The following is a 27,977-nucleotide window of genomic DNA, read 5'->3' as shown; positions in this document are numbered from 1 at the left end:
AATTTAGCTGCTAGAGTACACAAGCTACCAGCTTTGTGGTTTGAGAAACCAGTAAAGTGCCTGCTTCTCCTATTCCAGTCAGTTTAACATGAAAGCTGAAGCTGCTCTCTACCTTTCAGGTAAGACAACGTATATAGTGTTGTGTGTTCTGAGTAACAACTATTCACAGCATTGGCAAATAAAAATAGGGTACCCCTAATTTTGTATGAAATCTATTCCACAGTTTTTTGGCTCAATAATTAAAAACAAATTATTTGATGAATACTATGGTAGAATAAATAACAATGAAACTGTATACCGCTGATAAATATTTACACACTGAATGTGCAGTCATCACTGTCTGGTTTTCACAAGAGACTTGAACAGAACTGTAACTCTTCTATTATACTGTCATGCCAAGAACCAGGGTTGGATTGTATAAGTGCTTTAGAATTAATATTATTTAAAATATCAATAGTAGCAATTACAGATGTTAGAAAGAGGCTAAATAAAGATGATGCAAAATAAAATATAATATGAATCTGATTTTCCAGTTAGGGACTCTGCCATACTGCTTGCTCTGAGTAGCACTTTTTTGTGTTCTTGTATGCCTCTATCAGGTGTGATGCAGTCAGGAGTGCTATTGTATATATGATACTATATTTATGGATGCAGGTGCAACACAGAGCTGAAATAAATATAGGAAATTCATACCTCAAATCCCTTCTGCTTTTTAGTACAGTAGGCTGCAGCTTTGGCAGACACTCTGCAGCTGCTTGTGTATTCTTATTCACATTTCTGAAGAATTAGATTCACTAATGCAAGTATTACAGACTTTTCTTTTCCTTAAATAACACCTTGAATAGCCTCATAGCTTGTCCCCTGTTCATTCATTCCAGCTCTTGGTGACTCTGTCCCTGTAACTGCCATATTTGTACCTCATGGAAATAAAATAGTGTGACCATCCAGTACAAGTGGCTGGAGTTGCAGCTGTCTGTTGCCTGCTGTAGCAGGTTCATGGATAGGAGCGCTTCCTGAAGGATAGGGTTTCTCAAAATACTGCACATGCCAGTAAGCCTAGAGAGACAGATAAACACCTAGTTGGTAGATGGTGCTTGGTTCAAGAACTTGCTGCAGCTTACAACATTGACCACAGAATTCCCTCTGTGCTGAAACCAAGGACTCCAAGAGGCTCTTCAGCACCAAGAGTTGCCTCTCTCGTTTTTAAGAGCATCCAAAGTGTGTCCTAACAATGCTTCAATAATGACAAAACCCAAAATAATTACATGCACATCCCGTCCAGATTGTCCCACACTAACTGTGAATTCCAGAGCAGGAGAGGTGAGTGCAGTACTTCAGGGTGAAGGGAATTTTGCTTGCTTTTCTTGTTATTTGGATACAAGAATGTAAAAATACTAGTGGCCATCATTACACACTGCCTACATCTGCCCCAATAAGTCCCTGTGCTGGTTTTGGCTGGGGTAGAGTTAATTTTCTTCATAGTAGCTAGTATGGGGCTATGTTTTGGATTTGTGTTGATAATTCATGGATGTCTTAGTTATTGTTGAGCAGTGCTTACACAGAGTCAAGACCTTCTCTGTGCCTCACCCCACCCACCAGCGAGCAGGCTGGGGGTGCACAAGGAGTTGGGAGGGGACACAGCTGGGACAGCTGACCCCAACTGACCAAAGGGATATTCCACACCATATGATGTTATGCTCAGCAATAAAGTAGGGGAAAGGTTGGCCGGGGCTGGGGGGGTTGTGTTGCTCAGGAACTGGCTGGGTGTTGGGTTGGTTGGTTGTGAGAAATTGTTTCATTTGCATCACTTGTCTTTCTTGGGTTTTCTTTCTCTCTCTTTGTTATTTTCCTTTTCATTACAATTTATTTTTATTTTATTTTATTTCAATTATTAAACTGTTCTTATCTCAATACACGTGTTTTCTCCCTCTTACCCTTCCGATTCTCTTCCCCCCATCCTGCTGGGTGGGGAGTGAGCAAGCATCTGTGTGGTGCTTAGTTGCCAGCTGGGGTTAAACCACAACAGTCCCTAAAGCAAAACACTGGGTTTTTTTCTTGTTCTGTTCCAGGATCAATTCCAGTGCATAAGACTGTCCTTGATGCATAAAAATATAGGCATCCATTTTACACTACTTAAATGGCTTTCAAGGAATGAGGACAAATGAGCTATACAATTTTTAATTTTTTTTATTAAGGTGTCAGGAGCAGAAGAGCTTTTTACTTCAGAAGGAGATATCCTTAGATTATCATTAAAAAATTGTCAGTCTCACAGTGGGGCCTGCATTTACTGCCTCCCCTGATTTACTGTGAGATAGATAAGTCAGGGCAAGTTGCAGAGATTTTTTTAAATCTGACTTCTTTTTTTGGCTGATCACCTATAAAATGTCACTCCCCTGTTCTCCTACCCAATGCCTCTAGGAGAGAGAGGAAATTAGGGCTAAGCCATTTACATGGAGCGCTTTCTCTTTCCCATCCCACCTTGGTGATTGTTGGTAGGTGCAGCTGCAGAGCCCTATCAGGGAGCACCACCGACCTTGAGCATCCAGGTCCTCTGAGCACAGTTGCTCATGGTGCATGCAAGGGTGGCAGTGTTTGCTATCAAATTTGAAGATATGAGCCTCAGTGATTGTGGATTTTGAGAAAGAATTTGGGGAAATGACATCTGAAGTGGATGTATGTGAATGAAGATCAATTGATGGACAAATCTGCATGTGGGTCAGCAGATGTTAGCAGGTCATTCCTACTGCAGACTTGTATTGTTCTGGCAGTTTCTGTCCAAGTAGGACTATCTTTACCTAAATCTGAACACCCCATGTTTGCAATTCAGTTCTGTCAGTTTAAAATAAAAGTATAAAGCATACAAAGTTTCAGCCACTTTTAGCAGACTTGCAATGCTTTGTTATTGCTCTTTTGTCCCAGGACTGCAATTTCATTCTAACACAGGCAAGCGGCATTACACTGCAACCAAGAGAAATAAAAAATGACAGGTATGTGAACTCAGGGTATTTCCAGTGCTCCATTTCCAATCCTCCCCCCTCCCCCCCCCCCCCCGCTTTATTCCTCTCAAAGATAGTTTTAAAAACCAGTTATTAGTTTCAGCGTAAAATGTTTTGGATATGGGCAAGTATTATGGTTATTCTGCTACTCTTACACCAGTTGGATCCTGCACTGAATATTGCCTTAGAAACCCCATGGGTTAGATGCAGTTAGGGGAAGCACACCATTTTCCTGCCCCTTCCTCAGGAAGATAATCTCCTCAAGCCCATTTTAGGAGCACTCTGCCACTTGCTGATTCAAAACACTGTAATGACATGTTTTACAAACCTCTTAGTCAAATTTTTGGGTAAGTGTGATAGCATTTGCTAGAGCAGCTGAGAAGGTTTTCTTTGCTCCCTACCTTAAAAGTGTCAGACTTCAGTGAGACAGGGAGGGAGATGACTCCCTTCATTCCCAGAAGTTAGCCAATGTGAGACACCATCCTGGTTTCCAGCACGAGACTCAATCTTCAAAGCCTTTTCAGGAAGTCACTCAAGCTGACGGCACTGGAATGTAAGATAGTTTAAAACTTATTCCAGGTTATTTGCCCTACCAGGTTGTAGGCAGTGATTTGTATGCAGGTGTAGAAGGTCATTGCTCTGTAGATTTAATGAAATCCTGTTATTTTGCTCAATCCTAAATCAAATGAATCATCTTTTTTACTTGTCAACTTGCGGGGAGATGACCTAAATTTGAAGAGATTAAGTACTGCAAAATTTACTCCAACTAGGATCGTTCACCAAAACAGTTAGAGAATTGTTTGTTTTAAAGATGTAGTCTAAGTAAATACTAATCTTATTGTTAAAAAGCTTGTTTATTTAGATAGGCTTTCTTATAGAAGTCTAATGTTTGTACATGACTAAGACATAGTATCCTCAAAACTTAATATAAAAATAGCTCTGTGTTTTTGGAAGAATAAATTAGGAACTATGATACAGTATAATAAAAGCACATTTGCATGTGCTAATTAATTTCTACTTTATCCCATCAACATTTGGGAGTAGTGGCCTTATTAGCAGGAATGAATTTGCTTATAGTCTGAAACTAAACACTGAACAAACTCAGTGAAGGTCACCCTTTTTCCTTTCAATTATCAAGGTTAATTATAAAATTAATTAGGTCAATTTGTAACTTTGATTAGGAGAATTTACCTTCTTTCGGCTTTGACACAGAATCTGGATCTGCAGTGAAAGATTTTTGCCTTCTGTGCTAAGCTCAGTAGTTTTGTGACAACCTTCTTAAAAACATTTCCAGGTTTTTGCTACTCAGGTGACGTCAGATTATTAAACTCAAAGTGGAGACTGTGTATTTGTTTTATCTTGTCATTATCCTTTTCCTGGTCTAATTCAATAATGAAATCTGGTTTTATAAAATAGTTTAACAATTTAACAGGAAACAGATTAAAAATTAATTGGTTTGTGTTCTTTTCATGTACTGTCAGTTATAGTTACAATTATAATCTAGAGCATTGACATCAGTCATTGGTAGAATATTACCTTTATTTCTGGTTATGTTAAATAGCCTCGCTTTTTCCCATAATTATCCTAAATTTTGTTCTTTGTCTCTTATAAATAAGATGAGGAATACTTGAGGACATTTATTTTGCTTAATTTTTCTGCTGCTGTCTGGCACATACTAAAAGCGTTACTATGGCTTGATCCTGAATGACGTTAAGGCCCCAACATCATAGATGTGCGCAGGCTAAGCGCAGACATTCTCCTCAAGAACTTGCACTCTAAATAAACATGGGTTAATTGGCAAATACAAAAAGGTCTGGAGAACAAATAATTATCCCATTTACTGGTGGGTAACAGAAACTTTAATTGATTTGCCCTCTGTGACAAATCTGTGCCTGGATCAAGAATTTAATTTTAGTCTGAAATTCACTGCCTTAATGAGAAGAGCATCTTATTTCAGCTGTAATATGACCCTTTCCTGATTAAACAGACTGAGAAAGCATTAGTAGTTAACTTCTGCAACCTTCTGCCTCTTAGCAATTAACAGAGGGAAGGTAGGGAAGGCTTTCTGGGTGGCAGCAAACATTTCTCTTTTCTTTCATGGCCAAGGAATTTGAGGTCTTGGGGTTACTAAATAAAAAAATAAAAACCAATAATAATAATAATAATAAAAAAAACAAAAAACCAAACCCCGCAAACAAAAAAAACACAAAACCCAACAACAGTTCTGATGTATTGTCTGCTTAAATGTGAGAAATGAAAGTGCCAGGTCAAATAGGCGAGGATTGGTAGTGGTTTGCATCCAGATCATAAAAGGTAATTAAGGAGTTGGACTTCACTTTGTCTTTGGGGGGTGTAAAGACATGCTGAAGTGATAGCTTCTGAGGGAAATTTCTGGTTGGTTTCCATTTACTCTGATGATCCCACTTGATTTCTCTGCTCACACATTATTTCATTTCATTATTATTTCAGACATAGTCTTCCTTTACTTCTCCCTATTTTCAAAACATTTTAAATTGCCTCTAACAGCAATACATCAATAGGGCAAGTGCTAACCCTAACTGTCTCCCTCTTCTGTGCAGATCCAGTCTTCAGGGCCTGACTGATGCTTTACTGCAGTCATGGTCATCAACTTGAAAGGGGTGTGTGCCACTTCTCAATACTGTACATACAAGTCACCTCTCAGCTGGACCTTTTATGAGTATGATGATTAGCCCCCTAAATCAGAAACTAGTTCAGAGAAGAAAAATACTCTGTTCTCCTAGTGTGATTGGGAGTACCTAACCCTCCAAAACCCGACTCATCATCTACAAAGGCCTTGTCAAGCTCTACCTTGGTGAATAGCTTCTCTTGTTTAATCTGTCATATCCATTATAGGAGCACGACGGCTTTTTTTCGTTTTAGCCTGACTGACAGGCAGCTAGTATGCTCATCAACCTCAATGAATTCGGTGCTTCTATATGAAGATCCATTTGACAGCAACCATGAACCCTTTCAGCGTAACAAAAGTCACTAAAATATTTAATATTCTCCCTTAAGCAGGAGAGGCAGTCTAGAAGGCATCAACATTTCTTCTGGGCTATTTGCTTAATAGAAGATAGATCCAACTAAATATAGTTGTTTTCCTTATTTTAAGGCTATCATGGATAGGGACCTTCATTTATCCTAAATACTGTATCAGCAGTTTTTGCATTTTAAAATATGAGGTTTATATATGTACATATATATATAAAAGCAGAATTACCAAAAAAAAAAAGAAATTCAAATAGAACTCTTAATTTCCTTTTCCCCTTTTCTTTTCTCATCAGCTTTTGCCATATGCAGAGACGTTTTTTAATTAAGAGATCATTAAAGTCTTCTTCCCCACTCAAATTATCATATCTTAGCTAGTCTTTAGCTATTGAACAGTCTGTTTTTCCTCTGTCTGCTAGCTTGCTCCTTCTCATTATTTGCTGCATTCGTGTCATCACTCTGTATTTGCACTCCTGTGCCTTCCTGTGGTTTCTCAACTGTCATGTCTTCAACACATGAAAATCCAGTGGCTTCCTCCTTGTCTATTAGAAACTACATATTTCCTTTCAGTATTAGAAGCAGGAATGTAATAAAATTCAAATATTTGTTACTTCATCTGAGATGAAGACCGAATAAATACCTCCATAAGTATGCTCTTACGTTTCATTGCCCGTGGCTATGGGTAGTAATGAAAGATAAAGTAAGTTGTTTTCTTTTGTGAGCAATAGTCAAGAATGTCACGGTCACTAAAATGCAGCAAACTGACAGGTACTTGCTTGAAATTTTGTTGGGGAGTATCTCAGATCTACCTTTCTTTATACTGTGGCGACAGGCTGTATTATCTGTGCCTAAAGCTCAAGTAATCTGCAGGTGTCACCTGAGGAATTCAAGCTGAGGAGGCTACACACTGCTTTGGTCCTAATTGTTCTGCTGACCTATTTCCTTTTGCTGGTGGAGATTAGGGTACACTGGCACACCATGTAATCACAGGACTCTGTGCAGTACATGTTGCAGAAAAGAAGCTTACATTTTTCTTATAATAAGTGAAACTTGTTTAAGCATGTACACTCCTGGCTTGTCAGCTCCCTGCTGCTGTGGCTTAGCTTTTGTGCCTTGCCTTGTCCTCAGATGAGTCCTGAACTTGCCTACACACCAAGCAAATGTTTTAAGTGTTCCTTAGCAGGATGGGAAATCTATTCTAAATTGCTGTGAATCCCTCAAAAATATAGCTAAAGATGATCAAATAATAATAATTTCAGTCATTGCTTTATCCTCACATTGAGAATTTAGCAAGAGCTTTGAGGCTTGGACTATCCTTGCCAGGATGGTCACTTCTTGTCATGTTCAAAATGCTTCTGAATGGAGTAAGCAAAGCACTTCCAAAAGCATTTAAAAAAACACAGCAAAAATGAACATTTGCTGTTGTTTATGGAATTGCACTGGGTATTTTCCATTTTCCCCATCTACAGATGTAGAGTCATGATCACAGTAATACTGCTATGAATCAAATATATGCGTATTGACAAGAGAAGGGGAACCTCCAGCATCAATTTACAGTGACCAAAACTGGGAACAGATTGGGGTTTGACTGGGAGTGAAGATAAACCAGATGGCTTTGTTTAGCCGTGGCTGGACACCACCGTATGCCTCTGTGGCATTGCTCACTCTGCAAACATGACTGAGTTAATGTGTGGGGGGGTTGTATGACCAATAGTACATTGGACAACACTGTGAATGAACATATTAAGTGTATAAACCTCCCAGTCATAGTCAACTTATAATTTTTTCCTGTAAAGCCTTTGTTTTATAGTTTATTAACTCCCTGTGCCCACAGAGAGGTGCATTTGAAGGGAAAGCCACCAAGAATTACAACTGTGCAGCTAGAGTGCATTTTTTTTTTTCCATGCAAGTCAAGGTAATTTGGCAAATGGACAGTGCCTTCTCATTGAAAATTTAATCACCCTGTTCACGGGGTTGATACCTTGAGCAGAGCTAACATCTCCATTCATTTATGCTTTCATCTTGGGATGTTGTAGCTTAGTATGCAAGAACAGCAGAAATCAGTGCAGTAACTGGCAATTATCACAATATTTATTGTGCTTCATGTGAACAAGACTGACTTATATGGGCTGCAAGTGGCCTGAAGGAATAACCTACTAAATTTCCTTTCCCTCAATGCAAAGTCTGGATCAATGTAGCAGACAAAAGGAGCTCTGCAACCCCAGTATCCTGCGTTCGTTCTATAGGCAGCTTGAAGCTCAAGTTTGCTTTGAGGTACCAAAGAGCTGGTAGCAGATACTGCACTAGAACATCAGTCTTCTATAAATTCAGACAGCTGTTTCCTCTTTTAATGGATTTCACTGAGAAATGATGACCCATGAGCTCAGAAGTAGTGATGAAGATTTTCTCTGTGAAATGAATATTCTCTGTTCTTTTGAATATGTATTTTAAAGTCAGAAGCTAATAGGAAGCTTTACTGTGTTTTCCCTAAATTATCATGTCTTAACCTGTAAGAATTTTTTTCCATGTGAGATACATTGCAAAAATACAGATATTTGCATGACATTCGGTGTCCGTTTTACTATCCCCTCTTGGCTGGCTGCCTTGAGCTGCTTTTCTTTATGACTACTAGAAGGTTTTGACCTTTTATCACTTTACTCCCAGTCTAAGAACTTTTTTTTGTTTTCAGCTCAGACTAATTGTGTGAATATGGCTTTCCATCCACTTTTATCAAAAGACTGAGCCCTGCATCTCCTCAGGGCTGGGACAGCAGCAGATCAGCAACACGAGCGATCTGTCCAGGATGGTAGGATGCACCTACCACTCCTCATGCCCTCATCCTTGAACTCGGTGAAAGGGAGACTAGAAAACTCCACTAATACCCAACTACAGCTTGTTAGGTTTTGGGCATTTTGTTTGTTTTGTTTCTTGTTTTAAAAAGCAAAACAAAGCAACACAACCTTGTTTGAGGGAGCATCAGAAATCAAATGCAGAATGCTTGTCAATTAGCTTCCCTTGGAGCAATACACAGTGATTTGTTTGTTTATTGGTATCATGCTAGTTTTGAGGAATCTTAACCAAGATGATGGCCTCATTTTTCTGTACCAACACATTCAAGAAAGCAAGTTATATTGCATATACAGTAGACTGACAAAACATGAGTGAAAAGAAGCCTGGACAACCTGAGTCTATGGGTGGGAGAGGGGAAGGTGAAGTGCCAAACCCAAAGTCACCCTGAGCCTGTGGAAAGCTGGCTATAAGTGTAATCTAGACATGATGGTCAGACCAGTCTGTGCATCTGTTCACAAGTTCGGGGGATAAAAATTAATGTACTTAATCTAAAGACCATGAGCTTTCATCTGTTAAGGAGAACCAGATGTCTTCAATAGGAAAGAAAAACATACCCCAAAATGCTTAATGGGCACACCAAGGGAGAGGAATTAAAATGTTTCTGACTGACTCACCAGTATACTGAGAAGTTGAATTCTGCAACAGAACCCAGGACAGTTTGTGCTACTTTCTTGTAATAAAACACCATAAAGAAACAAATGGTAATTATGTGCACTTCCTTTATATGCAGCTGAGAGATACCTTTAAGTACTGTGACAGCTTGCTAATGTACCACTGTATTTGAATAAATACCTGAAGTAAATAGGTTTATGAAACCTCTCATAAACTGCCAGGTGGATAAGGGGCTATTATGAAAGTACCATAACTTGCTCACTTTTCTCTTTGTACAAGCTGTTCCTGACCAGATCTATAAGTGACTGGATGCAGAGAAGAGGCACACATGGTGTTTCAAGGAAAAGGGCACTTACTTTCATGATACGAGTTTACCTAGGCTGCACCAGAATATGAGGACCAAACACCCCAAGGTAAATACCTGTGAGTTGCAATTTAGTTTTCAGTAATTAATCTGGGACTACTAAAACTATAATCTTCCTCATCAATTTTCTTGGAGGTCATTTGGAGGCCAGTCTTAAGCAGTATCTGCTGCTAACTCAAACATCAACATCTGGAAGTCTTACCATTCAGTCTTACATTATTATGTGTTTCAGAAGATATTGCTATCAATTACAGGATAAGTTTCATAACTTAAAAAAAAAATAATCCCAGGATTAAACCTATGTCTTTTATTTGTAATGGTCTGTACTAATTCTTAGGGCAAATAGCACGCTACAGACAGACTACATTGTATTTTTCCTCCCCTTCTCTCAAAGAACCAGCACTGAATCAAGTACCTTCTGCATTTTGGGTTTTTCAGAAATTCAAGAATGATCCCCGTCTGAATCTTCTTTCCCTCCCGCCCTCTCCCCAAAATATTATAGCAGTCTTAAAATTTGATGTCTCAAAGTCTCGTTGTTTTTCTGAGAGAGTGACTATTTTCCCATTTCATGGTAGCTTACAAGGCAGATTGTTCGGAGTGGACTGCATGGGGCCAGGCACTCAACCTCAGCAGAGCGACATGGTTAGGTAGCTCTGTCAGTGACAGGGTGGCCAGAGGAGCAAGAGCCATGAGACAGTGCAGCTTCTTCACCTCCTAATGTGCCAGCTCCAAGGTCTCTTCCCATGGGACCAGTCCCAGCACTCTAAAGCTGGGACAACAGTCAAAATATTAGGCAGGTTTTCCTTCAGTTATCTGTTTTCCATTCCTCATCTGCTGATTAGACTTTATTTCCATAACATTTTGTTTTTTAAACACTTTATCCTGGCATGAGGCATTTGTTTGTTATCTAAACGATAGTGGGGCTATGGATGCTCTCAAAAGAACAGTGACCTTTAAGCATATGTACAACATCTGTAGGAAACAGCTGGAAAACATATCAGGTGTTCCTTCAAGTAAAAGTGCAATGTAGTGTTCCTGCAAAGCCTTTTTCAAACCTGTTCTCTTCACATCATCACTGCACACAGCAGTGCTATTCATTAAAAGCTGAAAAAAAAATCCTCTATTGAGCTGAATATTCTAACACAGAGAATATAAAGTTGCACAGCTTACCATAGGTGAAATTGGTAGTGCAAAAAAAAGACCAATGAACTTTTTACTACTGCTTTTAGCTTTCAAGCACTCATTTGCTAAATAGCCTCCTTTTTAACATCCATTTTTCTCCCTGCTAAATATGTGCTACTAAAATGACTCCTCCTGACTAATCATTCCTCAAGCATTTACATACATTAGCTAATTGGTTTGCAGGGGTTAAAGCGAATGGTTGGTAAACTTTAGATAATGCTGGCAAGCATTCAGAGGTTCAGATGAGTGTCCAAAATTTATCCAAACTCATCTCAGCCTCCTCTGGCTAAAACCTCAAAGACTGCACTTACAATAAGGATTGCTGTTTTCTCTTGTTTCAGGTTGGCCATAAAAGCAGCAGGTCTTTTGCTTGTGCTGCTGCCTTTCAGTTTTCCTTAAGATACTCTATATATAGACAAATGTTTCTTACATACACTTCAGATTTTAGGGGCAAACAGTCTACCTAAGTGGCTGGCAGAATGAGAAGGGATTTTGTCTCTGAGTTTAGAGCATCGTATTCTGGACTTGCTTATGCAGCTGTTACGTGGCCATGGTAAGGCCACCGTAGCTGGGCACACTGTCACTAGTTTCTGATCCCTTCAGTGCAGCTGCTCCAAGAGCATCCACTTTGTGCTGGTGCCTGGGCTTATAGCTTTTTTCTTGCAGGGTGCAACTCATGACACACATGACCCCTGCATGGAGACTAAAACAAACCAGTCTTGGGCAAGGGGAAAGGTCTATGGGTCTGGACAAAAGAACAAGCCCAGCCCTCTCCAGCCCATTTCCTGTGGTACATTCCTTCGGCTGGGCTGAATAACCAATAAGTTGTTCAAAATAATGCTTTGTTTTCTAAGGCAATCCTCTCTTCTTGCCTTACGAGGGCTTGCTTTAACCTTGGCTGGTATTACAGTAAACCCAAGCCCTGTTTCCTAACTACAAAGGCATTTCTCTGCTCTCTAGGGCTTTTTGTGTGCTCCCTGCCCTTCTGTTTTTCTCGGCCGTTGGGACCACTGTGGGTGAGCGGCCCTCTCTCCCCCTTCGTGGAGGGCAGCCTCCGATGCGGCCAGAGCTGTGGCCGGGCTGCCTGGCTCCTGGACGGATGAATGGGTTTGCTGAGGGCCACAAAGCACTGACATGTCCCTGAACCAGGTCTGGCTCAGCGCATCTCCCGTTGGAGCAAGGGCAGGAGAAGCTGGAGCCTGTTTGCTATGCCATGTAAACATGCCATAAAGCAGAGAGCCTGGGTCATTTACTCAACGTGTCAGACTTGCACCCTTTGCCCCTGCAGCTAAAGCGAGGGTAAAAGACAGTGAAGGATTTGACTGTCACCTTTAGAAATACATGAGCACTCTACCCTCTTCCCCTGTCCCTGAACTCTGGGATTGTATTTCATCACTATCTGAGTGATCATAGAAAGTTTAACCTGCAAAATTATGCGCTGTAAATGACAATCATTTTCCTCTCAAGGTGAAAGACTTGGAGACGAAGAGAAAGAGGGAGAAAGAGAGCTCCAGTTTCCATGGCAACCCTATGAAACTTATACGCCATAGGAAAATGTCATTTTCCAAAAAAGACAAAACTTCATGGACAAGTGGTACAGTACATCAGAAAAGGAAATTGCAGTTTTAAAATGAAAAGCTCATTTGCATTTATGGTTTTGAGTTTCATTTTCTAGTTACAAGACCCAATTGTAGACAATTTAGTGGAGAAAATTATATTCAACATTTCAGGTGAATAATGTAGATTAAGATCAAGTTCAGCCAGAAGTTCGTTGTGACAGACTCAGGTTCGGAGAACAGGGGGGTGGATGGATTCTGCTTTAGCTGGGTTAATGCTGCTGCGTCAGAGAAATTGGCTGGCATTTTACACCCTCTAATAGACCTTGCAAAGTCAGGATCTGTGCCTAACTGTTGAGATTCCTGCCACAGCTTGCAATTTCAGCATGTAAAGTTATACCTTCTAGATTCCATGTTACCTTTGATACCATCAATCACCATCCGTTGTAAGCCACATTGCATAGGAGAGCGTTTTATGATGAGCATTAGCGTCGTAATATAGCAAAGAGCATTGTTAATGAAGCGTGGAAAAAGAATAAATTCAGCTAATGGGTATATGTGTCAAATTTCAATTAGGGATATGTTGGAAAGTGAAAGAGAGAGACGAGCATACAAATTAAACCTTTGACCTTCAGAGTAAAGGAAGAAAAACGTGAGAGAAAAGGGGGATGTTCAGAGATGTTTTCCTTGTTGAATGCTGAAAAGTCTGAGCAGAAACTCTGAAGTACTCTTTTCTCTTTAATTACCACTATATAAGGAGTGACTCAAAAAAAAAAAAAAAAAAAAAAGCCAGTTTGATTCAGCTGGTTTATTGACAGCTATATTACCGTTTGTTCTATTTACTGCATGGGGGAGATATAAAGATTGCAAGCATTTTATGGTGATGCAAGACAAAATCTCACCTACATGAAGCCTAGGCAGAGGATATTAAAACTTATCCTTCCCTGCCTGTGAAATGCTATTGGAAAGAACCTCCTTCTCGCTCCTTTTAGGCTTTCAAATAGGCCTTAGTTGATTCAAAGTGTGCTTTAATGCATAATCTGATGATCATGGTTTTTGAATGCAAATAAACAGTATTGGGAGGGGTTGCAGCAGGAGCACAGCTGAGCAAGTTGCAAGGTTTGGACACAGTCCAAGGCACCTGGGAATTGCTAGTTTAAGTTTGCTTCGATACTGAAGTGAGTGATGGTTCAGATATGCAGCAGTGGGTTCATACAGGTGCCATTGCACCCCTGCATGCATGTGATTTAATATCAGTTGCTCTACTAAAACAAAGTGGGTTGAATTCATCTTGAGTTTAATACGGCAAAATTGCTATTAAAGGCATGTACGTCAGGGTTTAATTTAACTCATTTGTCTGCATGACGAGTAAGGGTCTCTTTCCCAGAGCACTGTGGCTCGTGAAGAAACTAAGACCTGAACCCAGGCCAGAGTCAGCCTCCAAGAGGGAGCTGAGTCTTAAGCACCCTTGCCCTTGCAAAAGCTAATGGGCTGATGCATTTCTGACTTGTTGACTGCTAGAGAAAAGTGCTTCCCTGGATGCTTGTCTCAAGGAGTTTGGCTGCTCTCTGTACCCATAGGCCCCCATGGATGCCTGCTCACCCCTTGCCCCCAGCCCAGGGGGACACCTCAAAGTCCCTTGCCCTGGGCACAGCATCCAGGGCAAGGCATGGAGATGCCCCCTGCCTCGCGTGAGTGTAGTGGATCAGACACACCAACCAGATGTTTCACAATGCTTCTGTAATGGATGCGGGTTTGTGTTTCAGTTGTAGTCTTGGTGCAGCTCTTCTGTGTGGGGCACACCTGAGGGCAGTGCTAAGACAGACACCTCTGCGTATGCCCTGTCCGATTCAAATGCCAGGCAGCAAGTCACCACTCATTGCCAGCCTAGCAAGGAAACAAAATCCATTTGTGTTATTTCCCCCCCCAATCAATAATATCTCTAAGTACCAAAAATAATTGAACATTTGGCCAGGAGACCAACCCTCTATAGATCTCATAGTGCATTCTTGAGCTGTTGCCGTGGGTTTTCATTTCCCACAGAAGTTCATTATCATGAGGATCTCCCTTATCTTTGTTTTTCCTGCCCTAATCACAAAAGCCTCTGGGGCCTTGGTGGTGCAAGGCTTTCCTCTCATCTCCAGACATCCCTCCTGTCATATCAGGGAGGCCACGTGCTCTATGGGTGTATGCAGCCAATTTCAGATTTAAACATGGTACGGTGCCCTAGGTTGAGTCAATTTCAATGCAGGAGGCAAGATTGTACTGTTATCTGCTGTGTAGCAAAACCTTGAAAGGGACGAGGAAAAGGAATCTCTGTGTCTCAGGGACACTTCTCTTCAGTGTCAAGCAACCTCAGGCTCACCAGGGGGAGCCCATGTGGGCCTGGAAAGACCTTGGTGCCCTCTGGCCAGGTCTTTCACCTGTAATGTTTGGTTTCCATCTACAGACATAAAGCAGCTTTTTTCAATCACAACCCCTGTATGCCAAATACTGGATTTGTAGTAAGTATATGTAAATGATTGCTATCAAAAGGGTATGTTACATGGAAAATTGTGTTCCTCTTCTTCAAAAGCTTATGAAAAGACTAGAGAAATGTTGAATTTATCCTTCACTCAGAATTACTAACATTTTTCTTAGTAAATTTTTCCCTGCGACAGGTAGCTCAGAAATATTGGCATGATGATTCTTAGCATTTGATAATGGAAGTATGGAAGGCAAATTATCCTGTTAAGTCATATGATATCATTTCTGTTTCATGACTGAATGATGTATGTCCCTGTAAGTAGGTAACACAGGAGTATTTTTAAATGACAAAATTTGCTTTGACAAATCCTGCAGCCTGAAAACTTAAATAGTCATCTGGTAGTGCATATTTAAAACTCTCTTTTTCCTTCTTTTGTATTTACTTTTATTCAGTAGTTAGAAAGAAAATATTTTCAGTAGAGTAGCTTCTCTGGTATAATGAACATCTGCATGTTTATTTCAAACTATATCGATTGGTTTTAATAGCATGGATAGGTCACATTATTGGATAAATATTATAATGTGGAAGCATATTTCCAGTGTTAATATTCTCATTTACAGGTTGGAGGAGAAGGAATCTTCTGTGAACCTCCTCCAATATTTACTTTCAACTTCTGTTTAAGTGAACATTCTTGCCAGAAAACTTGCTCAATAGCATAGTCGGGGAATGCAAATACAACAGGAAGTCTACAACAGCAAATTGAATTACATTTCTTCATCAGGCAAAAGTTCATCAAGCTCTGTGTAAAATGAAGAAAGTCAGAAATTGTCCATGTAGCTGCTTTCAGGACATAGTCACAGTCAAATCAGTTTCATCAACCTCAAATATAAAAAATCAAAATCATTATATCTATTGGGATTTCATCCACCATTTTAATCAACAAGTGTCTCATTTTTAAAGTCACGGTACATTTTAGAGTTTTTATTTGCTCTAGTGCTTTTGAACCATAGGAAAAGTATAGTCATGTTTTTGAAATTTTAAGACCAATCCCACAACTAATAGAGGCTTTCTTTAAAAACAAAACCCCATATAAGCTGAGGTTCTCCAGGAACTGCCATGCTCAGATACATCTGTGGCCAGATACAGCAGGTTTGCACTGGTAAATGAGGTCCACCAGTTTCTTATCTGCCTCACATCATCACAGGACCTGGTATAAAGATGCAGCTAGCAAAGCAGGTGAGTGATCCAGCACTTTATTAACTCACAGAGTTTCTGGAGTGGCTCCTTGGGAGGTGAGTACTGCAGAGCCAGCGATGCACCAACCCCTCCATATCCCCTCTGTTCTGCCTGCATCGGTGTTCCCCAGTGGGGAATTTGTTCCTGTTTAGGCAGATTCTTTCCAAATAAATAGGTTCACGCTTCAGGTAACTCTTTTTCCTTTCCACAAGCAACAGAGATGATCAGCTGTGTGCTACAGGCTTAGTCCTGCCAGGCAAAGTGTTCACAACTACAATACTTCTTGTTAAAATCGGTGAGGGACATCTTGACCCAAAGATACATCCCGTTTCTCTCTTGCTAGTGAGGATGGAGATCTGCCCTCCCTGCCAGCTGTGGATTTCCTTGCTGATTAGAAACAATATCTAATGCAATATAAATCTGATAGTGGGGTGGTGTCACTAGACATAGGGACAGTCCTCAGTACATTAGAAGGAGGAGTTGGGTGAGTCAGAGAAGAAATTAGCCTGCTTTAATTTAGGTCTGGATACGCGCAACGCACCAAGAGTTCAGTATGCTCAGAGAGTCAAATAGATCAAATGCAGTAATTTGTTGCCAAGACAAAGGATTTAAGCACAGTGGATATGTGTTTACATTTTACGTCCCTAACCTTGCCTCTGTTGTGCCCATTTTAAAATTACATCGGTGAGAAGAGGATGAGTGTGGCTATCTTCAGGTATAAAACAGCGGGCTTAGGAAATTTAAAAGGCAGAAAAAATGAAAAGTATGAAGAGTCCTTCTGCCACTCAAGGAATTTTTCAGGACCTTTTTGCTATTTGATGCAATATGGATTTCTACAATACATTGTTAAGAGAATGTCATAAAACGTAGATTAATGATTGCATTTTCATCCTTTTGATGTGCCATTTAATGAAGCCTGTGCCCTTTCATACTTGACATCAAAAAGACAACCGCTGGAATTCTTCACGTACACATCAAATGAATTTTTGTGTTAATAGGTAAATCATCTAGGCAAAAGAATGCTGCTTTTATATCAACTGGTTTACAGTGGACTTGATATAGACTGTCTAGTACTAGTGTTTACTCACTAGATTAAAATGAAAATGTATGTGGAAGTTCGGCAGCCCCTGTCCATTCTGCTTCCCAATCCCAAATGAAAGAGAACAAGATCTTCCTTTCTGGAAGTTAGATTAAGTTTGTAATTTAAAGAATAAATGCCTAGTTGTCTCTGGTACCAGTGAAGGGTAGTAACTAAAGGTGGCGGAGTATGTTAAAGCTAATAAAAGCAGTGTTAGAGTCGGGCTTATCCATCTGCTGCCCTGGCAGCGCTAGTATTTCCATAGCCCTGAAACATGTAAAGGAGAGAAGCTGATCCTGGACACATGGGGAGAGCATCATGGACTTACATAGTCCACTGCTTCCACCCCTCTGACCTCCCAAATGAGAATTAAGCATGGTTTATTGATGAGACATGAAATAGGATGTGTTTTGTTTGTCAACATGTGGACACAACAATTTGACTCCATTAAACACATCTCATATTTGAACATTCAGTAACACTACAGTTATTCTTGTCCATTATTTGGCTATTCAGTTGGTATTTAAAAAGAACGATCATGTTCTCAATCTGTTCTGTGCAGGGAGTAGCACTGATTCGGAGAATGGCTATGCCTTAAAATACTTAATGGCTAGGCATTAAAAGACTTCATGGCTAGTGGTCACCATCAGACTGTTCACATCATAGACTGACAGGTCCAAAGCAAATCTTCATGATACCAGAAGCATACTGATTTTACTGATAATCATATCTACAGTTTCTTTGAGCCCATATGCACACTTTTAAACATGTCCAGCATACTTTTACTTATCAGCATTTGTAGCTTTCATTTTAATCAGTCCTCCTCTTTAAAAGGTCCTACTTCTAACAGTTCCAGTTTTTATGATTTTGTCTATAAAGTGAATGCAATTACTCTGAAAGAACTTAGCAAAAACCTTGTTAGGTGGTATGTTGAAAAGATGTTCAGCTTTTCATAACAGTTGATTTGCTTCTGCAGGTAACTTTTTTAAATAACAGTCACACCACAGGTATCTTGAGCAAGTTTTGACTTGCAGAAGAAATTACCTCCTAGAAAAACCAGTACGTTATCTTTCTCTGCTGTTAAAATGGTTTCATTTTTCTTGAAACATCATGAACATATTGGTGTTTCAGTTCAGACAAGTTTTGCAACTTTTATCACTGAATATGCCCTTATACTGGCACAGACAGCTGTCAGTGTTGGGAGAACATGGAGAAACTTCCTTCCTTCGAAATCTTTGTTCCCATTGCCTTCAAGCAGTGTTTTTAACTGTTGGTTAGCTACAGGTGCAAGGTCATTAAGCTTTTCATTTTTTGCCCAACTTAATGGTGTTCCTTCATGGGGCTAAGTTATTTACCATCTGGCCATTGTCTTTGACTTCTTGCCAAGTTTGCTGCCATGGAGGTATTATTCTCTGCTATTTCTATGGGCTTCAACGTGGTTTGAACAAATGTCCCAGTGGATAGCAGAGTTGCCTAAAAGTGTTAGGAATTTGTAGGAAGAAAGCTTTCTACCATATATTCCTAAAATTCACACTGTATCTTAAGACTATTCATTCAAACACAATACGGGCAAATTGCATGATGTCTCCCAAAATATAAGTTGTAACAAGTATGGACTTCGACATTCATTCCTGCACATTTCTGCATTTTATCAACCTGTTCTTCTCTGTGCCACACAGTCCTTTAGTGCTTAGATTCTAAAGACGTTTTATAAGACCTGTGGAATGATTTTTTAAAAAATAACTAATGAGAGAGAAAGCTCTGTTTTGTTTCAGGAAAAAAATTAAAATTATGATCTCCAGTCTCTCTATAATAATATGATATGCAAAAGCTCTTTTTAAATTTTTTTTTTTTTCTTGTCTCCAGTGGCAGGCTCAGCTGAAGCAGTTCTCTAAAGCAACACAGGATAGTCCTACATACTGTTTTGCAGATACACCGTTTTCCTGAACTAAGCAGAAGGTTGGCTTGCACAGAGCTGCATGCAAGTGAGTAAGCACAACCACTACTGCTGGTATACAGTTTGTTCCTGCTGTTATTCCAGGAAACATCACAAATACTTTTTTTTTTTTTTTTTTTAATATTGTGGTTATATTAATACATGCCCATTTGTCGCTGATCAATTGCTAATCTGTAACTACAGCATCAGGTCCTAAATTTAACTACTGCTTTCCCAAGGTGGTAACAGCAAGGGGGTATATGGCCAAAAAAATGTCTTTTGAACCAAGTTAGTCAATAAGGCAGATGCTTGTTTTGTTATTGCTTGGGTATATGTTGCCCAATTTTCTTAAGTCTAATTTCACCAAGTCCTCTCACCATGACAGTATACTTTTTATATATGTATATATATAAAGTTTAATGTAAGAAATTCTGAAATACTAAGCTAGAAGCCCATTCTTCTCATGGACCTTAGACTGACAGGTGGCTTTGCAAGAGTTTTTAAATATATCTTTAAAGATTTAAGAAGAGTTTTATACCAGAAGGCAAATATACAATAGCTTCCTCTGTGAAGCTTATCTTTCAATTGGCAATAAATAGTGTATGGCTCAGGGATTTTTGATATAGTTTGGCCTATTTATTCTGTTATACCTGAATGGATTACTTTAATATACTATTGAGATGAGCCCCTACTCTGGAAGGTCATTATATGCTAATGAATTATCATCTTTTCTTATCCCAGATACTGAAGCACAGCTTTCTCAGTCTGCAGTGCTATCAGTAGGGGTCAGTGGGGGAAGTGCTTCAGGCGAGGTGCCGTAATCTGTGAGGCACGGGCAGCCAGTGGACCTTTCCTTTTATCGGTGAGGCAGCTATCTCCTGGGAGGTTGCCACATCTTTATCACACAGACCACTTTAAAACATATCTTTTTCCTGTGACTTTGTACTGCTAACTTCATTGGGAAAGGTGACATTTAAAGCTTCACATCATTTTCTATGGTTTTGTTTGAGAAATTTTTCTCCTCTTCTCTGCCTCCCCCTCCCCCCCCCCTTTTTTTTTTTTTTAATAAGCATGCTATATGAATATCCTCTGGGGCAAAGCAGATTTGCGAGAAAAGCATGGGGTTGTTTTTTCTCCTGGAAGATTATCTCATGTAACAACCATATAGAACTATAATGACCTCTAATTCAAAACTTTGTTTACCCCATGTTTCACTTTCTAGGTATAAATGAATACTCAGTGAATAAGATGTCTAGCTTGAACTGAATTGAAAATTAAGGTAAATCTTGGGGAGCCAGGTCCTTGGATTGTGCATTGGTTGAAGCTTGTAATTATTCAGTGTAGGTAAAGTAGCTTTTATTCAGTATGTGTCCTGAAGAAGACAATCTGTGGTATTAAGAAATGCTAACTAATACATAATAACTGCAGGTGAATTGTATGTGAATTCCTCTTATGCAAAACTCTTCAAATGCTGGCAATAACCCAATAATTCTGATAAGTAAGCCAAAGAGCAATTACTGAGCAGTGGGATGGTTACCTACCACCCGAAGGTATAATTCTATAAGGCAAATGCACAGGGACTTTGACAACTGATAAGATGGCAATCTACACAGCAGAAAACTCTCCCCCCCTTACCACTTTACAATAATGTTACTTGTTTGATTATCATCATTAATCTTTTACATTATATGGAAAAAGTAGTTCTAGTGGAGGTAAAATACCTTAGAAATTGCCTACCTTTTTTTTTTTTTAATATGTAAAATCTCGTTGTTCTTATAGTATACTTTCATACAAAATCTTCTCTGAGAGATGAGCCACGTCCCAACTGATTCATAGGGCTCAATTTTCAAGGAGAAGGCCAAAGAAAGTTTCTGTGGGTGATCTGCCTTATGTTATTACAAGACAGAAACTGAGCTGGCTGCAGAGGTCTCGCCAAAGCTGAAATTCATCAGGTTTCTTCTGTTTTCAGTTAAGCTACTGTATCTGATTTAGGAAATAAATAGGATGGAGATAAAAAAACCCACATGTTCAGCTCATTTAGATATCACCTATAAATATAGTTAATTTTATACAGTTAAACATGGTTGTAAAGTGCCAGGAAAGTAGATGATGCATAAAACAGGCCTTCCAGAAAATAATTCTACGGTAAATTGTATTTTTGCTCATAATGAAGCTATATATAAACTACACAATGAGGCAAGTCATGCCCATGTTGAACCGTTGAGTAACATGCCAAACCTGCTATTATTACTTCATTACTCTTATTTCCTACAAATTATTCTTATTTCCTACATAATTCTATTGTTTGCCACTTCAAAAATATGTTATTTTCTGTATTAAAAAAATCATGAAGGTCAAGAAAAGTATTAATATGAGTATATACTGCACATAAACTGAATTATTTGTATTGTCCTTTTCGTCTTACAGAATAACAGCAGGATCAAGTTTTAAAGATCCATAGATGGTTACCAAAGCACACATTAGAGAATTTGTGTGATAAAAACAGAGTAGTTTGTTGTCTACATTTTAACTTCTGCTTCCTCTTTGGTGGTAGTAAGTTTTAAAAAAAGATTGAATATGGGATTTATTATCTAATCTAAGGAGGTGTGTGGATTGACATTCTCCATTTTCATTCTGTCTCATTGCATGAGAATGAATGAGATCTTAAGAAAGTGTCGCTGGAGAGGGCAAAGGGCTGGTCACTGCAACCACTTTGCAATTATTCCTGATAAGCTCTGTGCATCCTGGTAGATAGAAGCGTGATTTTCATAATGTCATGTGGCTATTCGTGTAACAAAGATTAAAGGCACATTTTAACAGACATTTGGTTTCTAAACTTGCTTATTAAAAGGAAACAATGGCTTTTTTTCCCAGGTGATATTTTAATATAATGGAAATCATCAGAACGAGCAATAATTTTTTGAGCAGGTGCTTAGCATCATTACCCTGTATTAGGAAAATGTAAAGACATTGTATATAAAAATGAATCTCTGGTGTCATGTACTCTCTAGTAAATGAAAAATAATTTCGCTCCTGTCAGTTGATCTTAACCAACATTAAATTAGTGCAAAAGAGATCAGAATCAGGCCCTGAGACTATGCAATATATTGAAGAAGAGATAGTGAAGTGTAGTATGTATCATTAAATTAATTTTGTATTTCCCCAAACTACTCTTATTGGTATCAAGTACACTGAATGTATTTTAAGCATAAATATCAAATTATGAACCTGAGTACACTTCATTTGTGTAAGCCATAAGTTAGAACTTGCTTTCACTGCTAGGAGTGGCATTAGCGAGGTATTTAAATAAAGGAAAAATGATGATAGGATTACTAAAGAAAAAAGTAGCAAAACATGCACAGCTAGAAGACCTTACATTAAGGAAATAATGTACAATAGCAACATATACTGAAAATCCTTGCTAATTGTTGTGCTTAGAACAACGTGCATTCTGTGAGGATGCATCATAAGTCTTGAAGGCCAAAACCAAATTATTTTCTTGCAAAGAAAGACAACAATCCTTAAAATCATTTTGATGTAAAAAATATAGTCATACAGAAGCTTATATTCTTAGATTTGATGTCAGTCTCAGGATGTCTGTATGAATGCTTTGATTATTACTTGCTTAATTGAATATAAATTTGTATTTGACATGTAAATAGTTGACGCGTTTAAAATTTACATTTATAAATAGTTTCTTAGTCCCACAGACTCTAACCATCTTTGAAAGATCTCTGGTCTCAAACTACTAGCCATGCAATTCATTGTTTTTCTGTGGTAGTTGGAAGCCTCAACACATTTTGCTGTTGGTTTGGTTTTTTTTTTTTATGCCTGTACTTTGTGCTCCCCAAGAAATTAATCTTAATAGAAAATGATGAAATCAATGTCCATGTGCTCTGAAATTGATGTAGATTAGAAGTTAAGGTGCTTTTTCATGTGAAAAGTTGCACCTCAGATTAGTTTAACACACAAAAAAGTTCCCCATCACCTTCTTCATCCAGAACTGCTTGGGCAAGATGGTGTTGACTGAACAACTTTTCTCTCAAAATGGGGTTTTGACTGCATATGTACGAGTGCAGCTTCACACAAGGATGTTTTTACCTTGTACTCTCGTGACAAGGTGCTAGACCAATTGCTGTAATTAGGAATTCAACACATTCTAATTTTGGACAGCAAATAGCATTCTTAGCACAAACTTTTACTTGGGGAAAGAAACCCACACACTAAGCTGTAATTCCCAGAAGTCTTTGAGAGAACATTTTAAACCTGGCAGAGCAGAGATAAATGCAAAGAAAAAAACATTTTGAAAGCATGTTTCAAGCAAAACATTTCAAAGTGCTACCAATAAAAAGCCAATACAGACTTCCATTACCACATCACTTCACAATTGTAAACCTGTGCAAATACTTTTTCTTAAACAACAACAAAAAACAACCAGCCAAACAAAAAAAAAAATCAAAAAACCCTCCTCTGAGGAGTCACTCCCCAAGCAGTCCCAATAGCAGCTGTCTGGGAGTTCAAGAGTTTAGGTGAAGAATTAAGGAAATCCTGCAACTGCTGACTCACTTCACACAAAGGTAATTGCAGATGACCTGAGCAAGGTCCCACCTTGAACAAAATGGGGAAAAGTCACAGAAATGGGCTGAGGTAGGTTCTCTTTCCCAGTGCCACATCTGGTGGGACAAAGTTAACTATCTCTTGGGTTTTAAGCCATTGGCGAAGGGAAGAAAACGCAGCACAGTATATGTACCTCTTGCTAATCAGAGGAGAGAAGGTGGTATCTGAAAAGATGAGAAAGCAAGGCTAAAAAACAACCTGGAAGGTAGACGGAGGCAAGACCTTTCATGGAAGTAGATGCTCTGACTTCTGAAAAAGAAAGTTCAGGTCCCATTTTGTCCTCAAATGCTGTGGGGCCCTGTCCAATCGCACGATCTTCCAAGGAGATCAGTCAGCAATACAGAAAGTACTAACTTGGGCAACCATAAATATTGTAAAAAGCATTGCTAGAAAGCATTTATTTTTCTTGTGTTCCCATGACTGATAGCATTATGTCCTCCAAGTCTTCTTTTGCAGGTATACACCATGACATTCAAGAATAGTAGAGAAAAGTGGCATCCTTCACACAAGATGTACTTTCCGGCTCTTCTAATTACCCTTGTAGTAAGACTTCATCCAAGTTAAAATAGCATCCCATAAGTAAGGCCATATCAACCAAGAAGTCTTTCTTCTGTTATCTTAGAAAAATGATGGATTCAAAGGTACTAGTTCAGCTAGGATACTAATCGTGTATTTTGCAATCTGCTAAGTGGTAGTCTATAACCATCAGAAGATATAGTCTTCCTCTAAACCTGGTAGGATCACAACAATACCAATGATTCTGGGACTTCTAAGGGGAGGAAAAAAGGCTGGATTCTGTAGATAAGTCTAGTTTCTGCATGCATTATCCTGAGACCCTCTGTCTTTAGGAAGATATCTTTGCGAAGGCAAAATGAAGCTGGGATTTTCCAGGCAGTCTAAAAGTGCTTGGAGATACTACTTCCATTAGCATACAAAAGCTGAAAAATTAAGAGCAAATGTGATAGGAAAATATTTCATGAATAAGATAGATAGCTGTTTGCATTGCATAGCTGCACTTGGTGTTGCTTTCCAAACGTGAGTGTCTGCACAGGGTACTGAATGTTACAAATCTGTTTGTGTAATAACAGATTCCTCCCTCTTCAATATGCAGGGAAAGCGAGGTACGAATCTCAGTTTTATGGATCTTAGGTGTTTACAACATTGAGCGCAACATCTCTAAAATCCCACTGAGACAGATCTCAATTCCTTATTTCCCCAAGTAGAAGATGCACTGTACCCGAAGTTTTTATTGTGGGAGACGTACTTAATCAGTGGGCTTGCTGGATACTATGAAAGGACTTCAGATCTAGTACTTGTTGTTGGTTGCTGCAGAAACAGGGAGAGACACCCTCTCAAAAGGGAAAACAGGGAACACTCAGGATGAAATCCCTTTGGATCTTTTGCCTCAGGGTAGAGTTTAGTACGATCACTGTTACATGAAGGCAGCTGCATAAGGTAAATTTCCTCCCAGATTTAGAACTAGCTTGATGAAGGGAATTATTGATTACTGATGAAATGCTAATACCAGGCTAAATGTAATTTATTCAAGAGGTAGCTATGCCATTAATGAACAGAAACATTACTATACCTGAAATTTACAAGAGAATGTAAAAAGAAAAGCTCATGTTCAGGATGGTTTTACAAGGTATTTGAAGATCGTTTCTAGTCAAAATAGTAGATGAAAATTCTGGGATTCCATTTTTAATATTGTGTTGTTATGAAGTCTGTATTTTGTCGGAATATAGGAAAGAATTAGCATCACAAACAGATTGTTTACTGATCAACCTGCTGCAGCTGTGGGGCTATGCAGAGCACAGCCATCCATAGAGCCCGGGGCAGGGGTTTGGGTGTGCTCCCAGCTTGGCACCAGGGAGCCCTGGAATGGGGCTGGGAACCCAAGGACAGCCCTGGGAAGCTGAGCTGTGTGGGGGGAAGTCAGCCTTGAAAGAGAGGGAAGAGCAGCTGACTTGCTGACAACGTGTTTTTTAGGGGAAATTTGCAGGTTTTGCGAGAACCACAAAACAGTCAAATGGAGCTCAAAAAGGTCGAGGAACTTGAGGCAGCAAAGACAACACTTCTCTGTGGCACTAAAACTTAGCATGGAAATTTTTGCGGATGACTGTTACCTCTCTGAAAATAAAGGCTGGTAATGAAACTGTGGCCATGGGCTTAATGATCCCAGTGTGAAAGGGCTCCTATAAAATGATTTCTCCTTTTGTTGGCTGTTTCTAACCAACACTTTGGAAACACATAAACAATTTAAAGTGACAAAGGGCTTTTTTTTTCCCCTGACCTGAATGTAATAATTGCTGCATTTAGTTTATGGTTCTCCTTTTGGGAAAAAAAAAAAAAAATTATGATGATCAGAGCAGAGGACATGTGGAGCCGAAGGAGGTAAGTGACAGATGGTCACTGAATGACCACGCAAAGTTAAAACATCAGAGATCCTGGAGAGGACTCTGGTCCAGGGAACAAGTAGCATGGCGCAGTTTCCAAAACTTAAGTAGGTACTTTTGAAACGTAATTCTAACATCACTCTGAAGTATTTTTAAAACTCCTCAATATTGTGCCTGGGGAGGGAAGCTATTTTTTTTTGTGTTGGCAGTGATTTTAGGAGTGAATTTTGGCAAGCTCAGCTGAGTTCCCTCACTGCACAGTACATGGTAATGTTCTTTATGATTATATCAAATACTATCCATTCTGTGCAGAATTAAATTTGATCTAATTTTGAAATGAATTCAAACCCCTTAATAACCAAGTGCATTCTGGAACCAAATTTTTCTTGGTAATTAGTCCACCACTCCTTGATGGTTAATTTTTTAAATTTTATACAAAACTCTTATTGCATTTTACATTACTGCTTTTCGAATGGAAAATATTTAGCAGTGCAATAAATGGGTCTTCTACGCTATTTTTTTTTTTTTTTATTAGAGGCCAAGAAACTGCAACAAGGGACCACAAAGATCTCCAAGCTCGCTCAGTGCTCTGCTCCTGAAGAAGCAGAATACCTTTCCAGTCTCCAGGGCTGAAGCTCTGGAGAGTTTTGAGAGTTAAAAGTTTCTAATCTTTTATTCTGCTTTACTTATCTGGCAATACATATTCATGAGGAAGGTCATTATAGCAGCACCCAGTAGTGTGGCTCCAGTTTCGAGCAGTGGCACTCAACGCTTAACAGCCAAACTCACAGAAGAGCATTGCAGAACTGAACACCGAGGTAGTTAGAAGAAAGCAATTTTCTGAAACCTAATGAAACCAAAAAAGTTTTCACTTACATTATTGGGCTACCAGGGGGAAAAGAGATTTCTGACTTACTTGAGCCTGTCTTCCTACAGATTTTAAAATGCCATTTTGCCTCAAGAGTGCTCTGGTGGGGTGCTGCATAATGTATTTTTCAGATGCAAGAGGAGTGCTGCACAGGGCGAGTGAGGACAGTGGGCTGAACGTCATGGATTCAAATAGACTTGTTGCTGAATTTCAGCGAAGAGTGGGCTGAAAAACAGTGCAAGGATTTGTTCTGCTACAGCTGGGGCCTGTGACTACTCAAGATCTTGATGACAGACTTGATGACACCAAAAAACTTTTGGTGTAAAACAAACCCATCACCAAGCGAGCTTTGGGTAACAATTAGATGGAGAACTGAGAATTTAGGGGAAGCTCCTGGATTCTCCCTCAGACTGCCTGAGCTCAAAGAAGCTCTGCATGTCCCGGAGTTATCCCAAACCTGTCCACTGGTCCCAAATGTGAGCACATACAAATGCAATGTTAGGGTATCCCTGCTGTAAAATATATTTCTCAAATACCTGAAAACCCAGCCACCTTTGAGTACCCTGCCTCACATCAGTCTATTTCTACTCTCAGTACAGTATAAAACTATTTTTCAAGTGAGTTATAGTTTCATGATGATAAAACTGCATGCAGATTACTTAAAGACTAATATATGCTAGCTAAAATGTTGCTAGCATTCAAATATGTATATTTGTTAATATTTCCCAAATCAAGCATTTAATTCTAATTACTGCCTATATCAATGTCAACACATTTCAATGTATATAAGTCTGCGCGTGCTTGGATGAG

At 39.2% G+C, this 27,977-nt stretch overlaps 1 long non-coding RNA gene across 1 annotated transcript; it reads left to right on the top strand.

The window, feature by feature from the left end:
- Positions 1-45: 45 nt before the first annotated feature.
- LOC148052302 (uncharacterized) lies at positions 46-27,977 on the top strand. Its single transcript, XR_015698938.1, has 4 exons — positions 46-119; positions 9,747-9,880; positions 19,217-19,335; positions 26,835-27,977. It is a non-coding gene; the product is annotated as an uncharacterized LOC148052302 (long non-coding RNA).

The sequence above is a fragment of the Nipponia nippon genome, unplaced genomic scaffold (assembly GCF_047370975.1).
Source record: "Nipponia nippon isolate SJK-2023a ecotype South Korea unplaced genomic scaffold, ASM4737097v1 scaffold_5, whole genome shotgun sequence".
Classification (NCBI taxonomy): domain Eukaryota; kingdom Metazoa; phylum Chordata; class Aves; order Pelecaniformes; family Threskiornithidae; genus Nipponia; species Nipponia nippon.
Note: the sequence above shows the minus strand (reverse complement) of the source record. Positions and strands in the feature narration are given on the sequence as shown.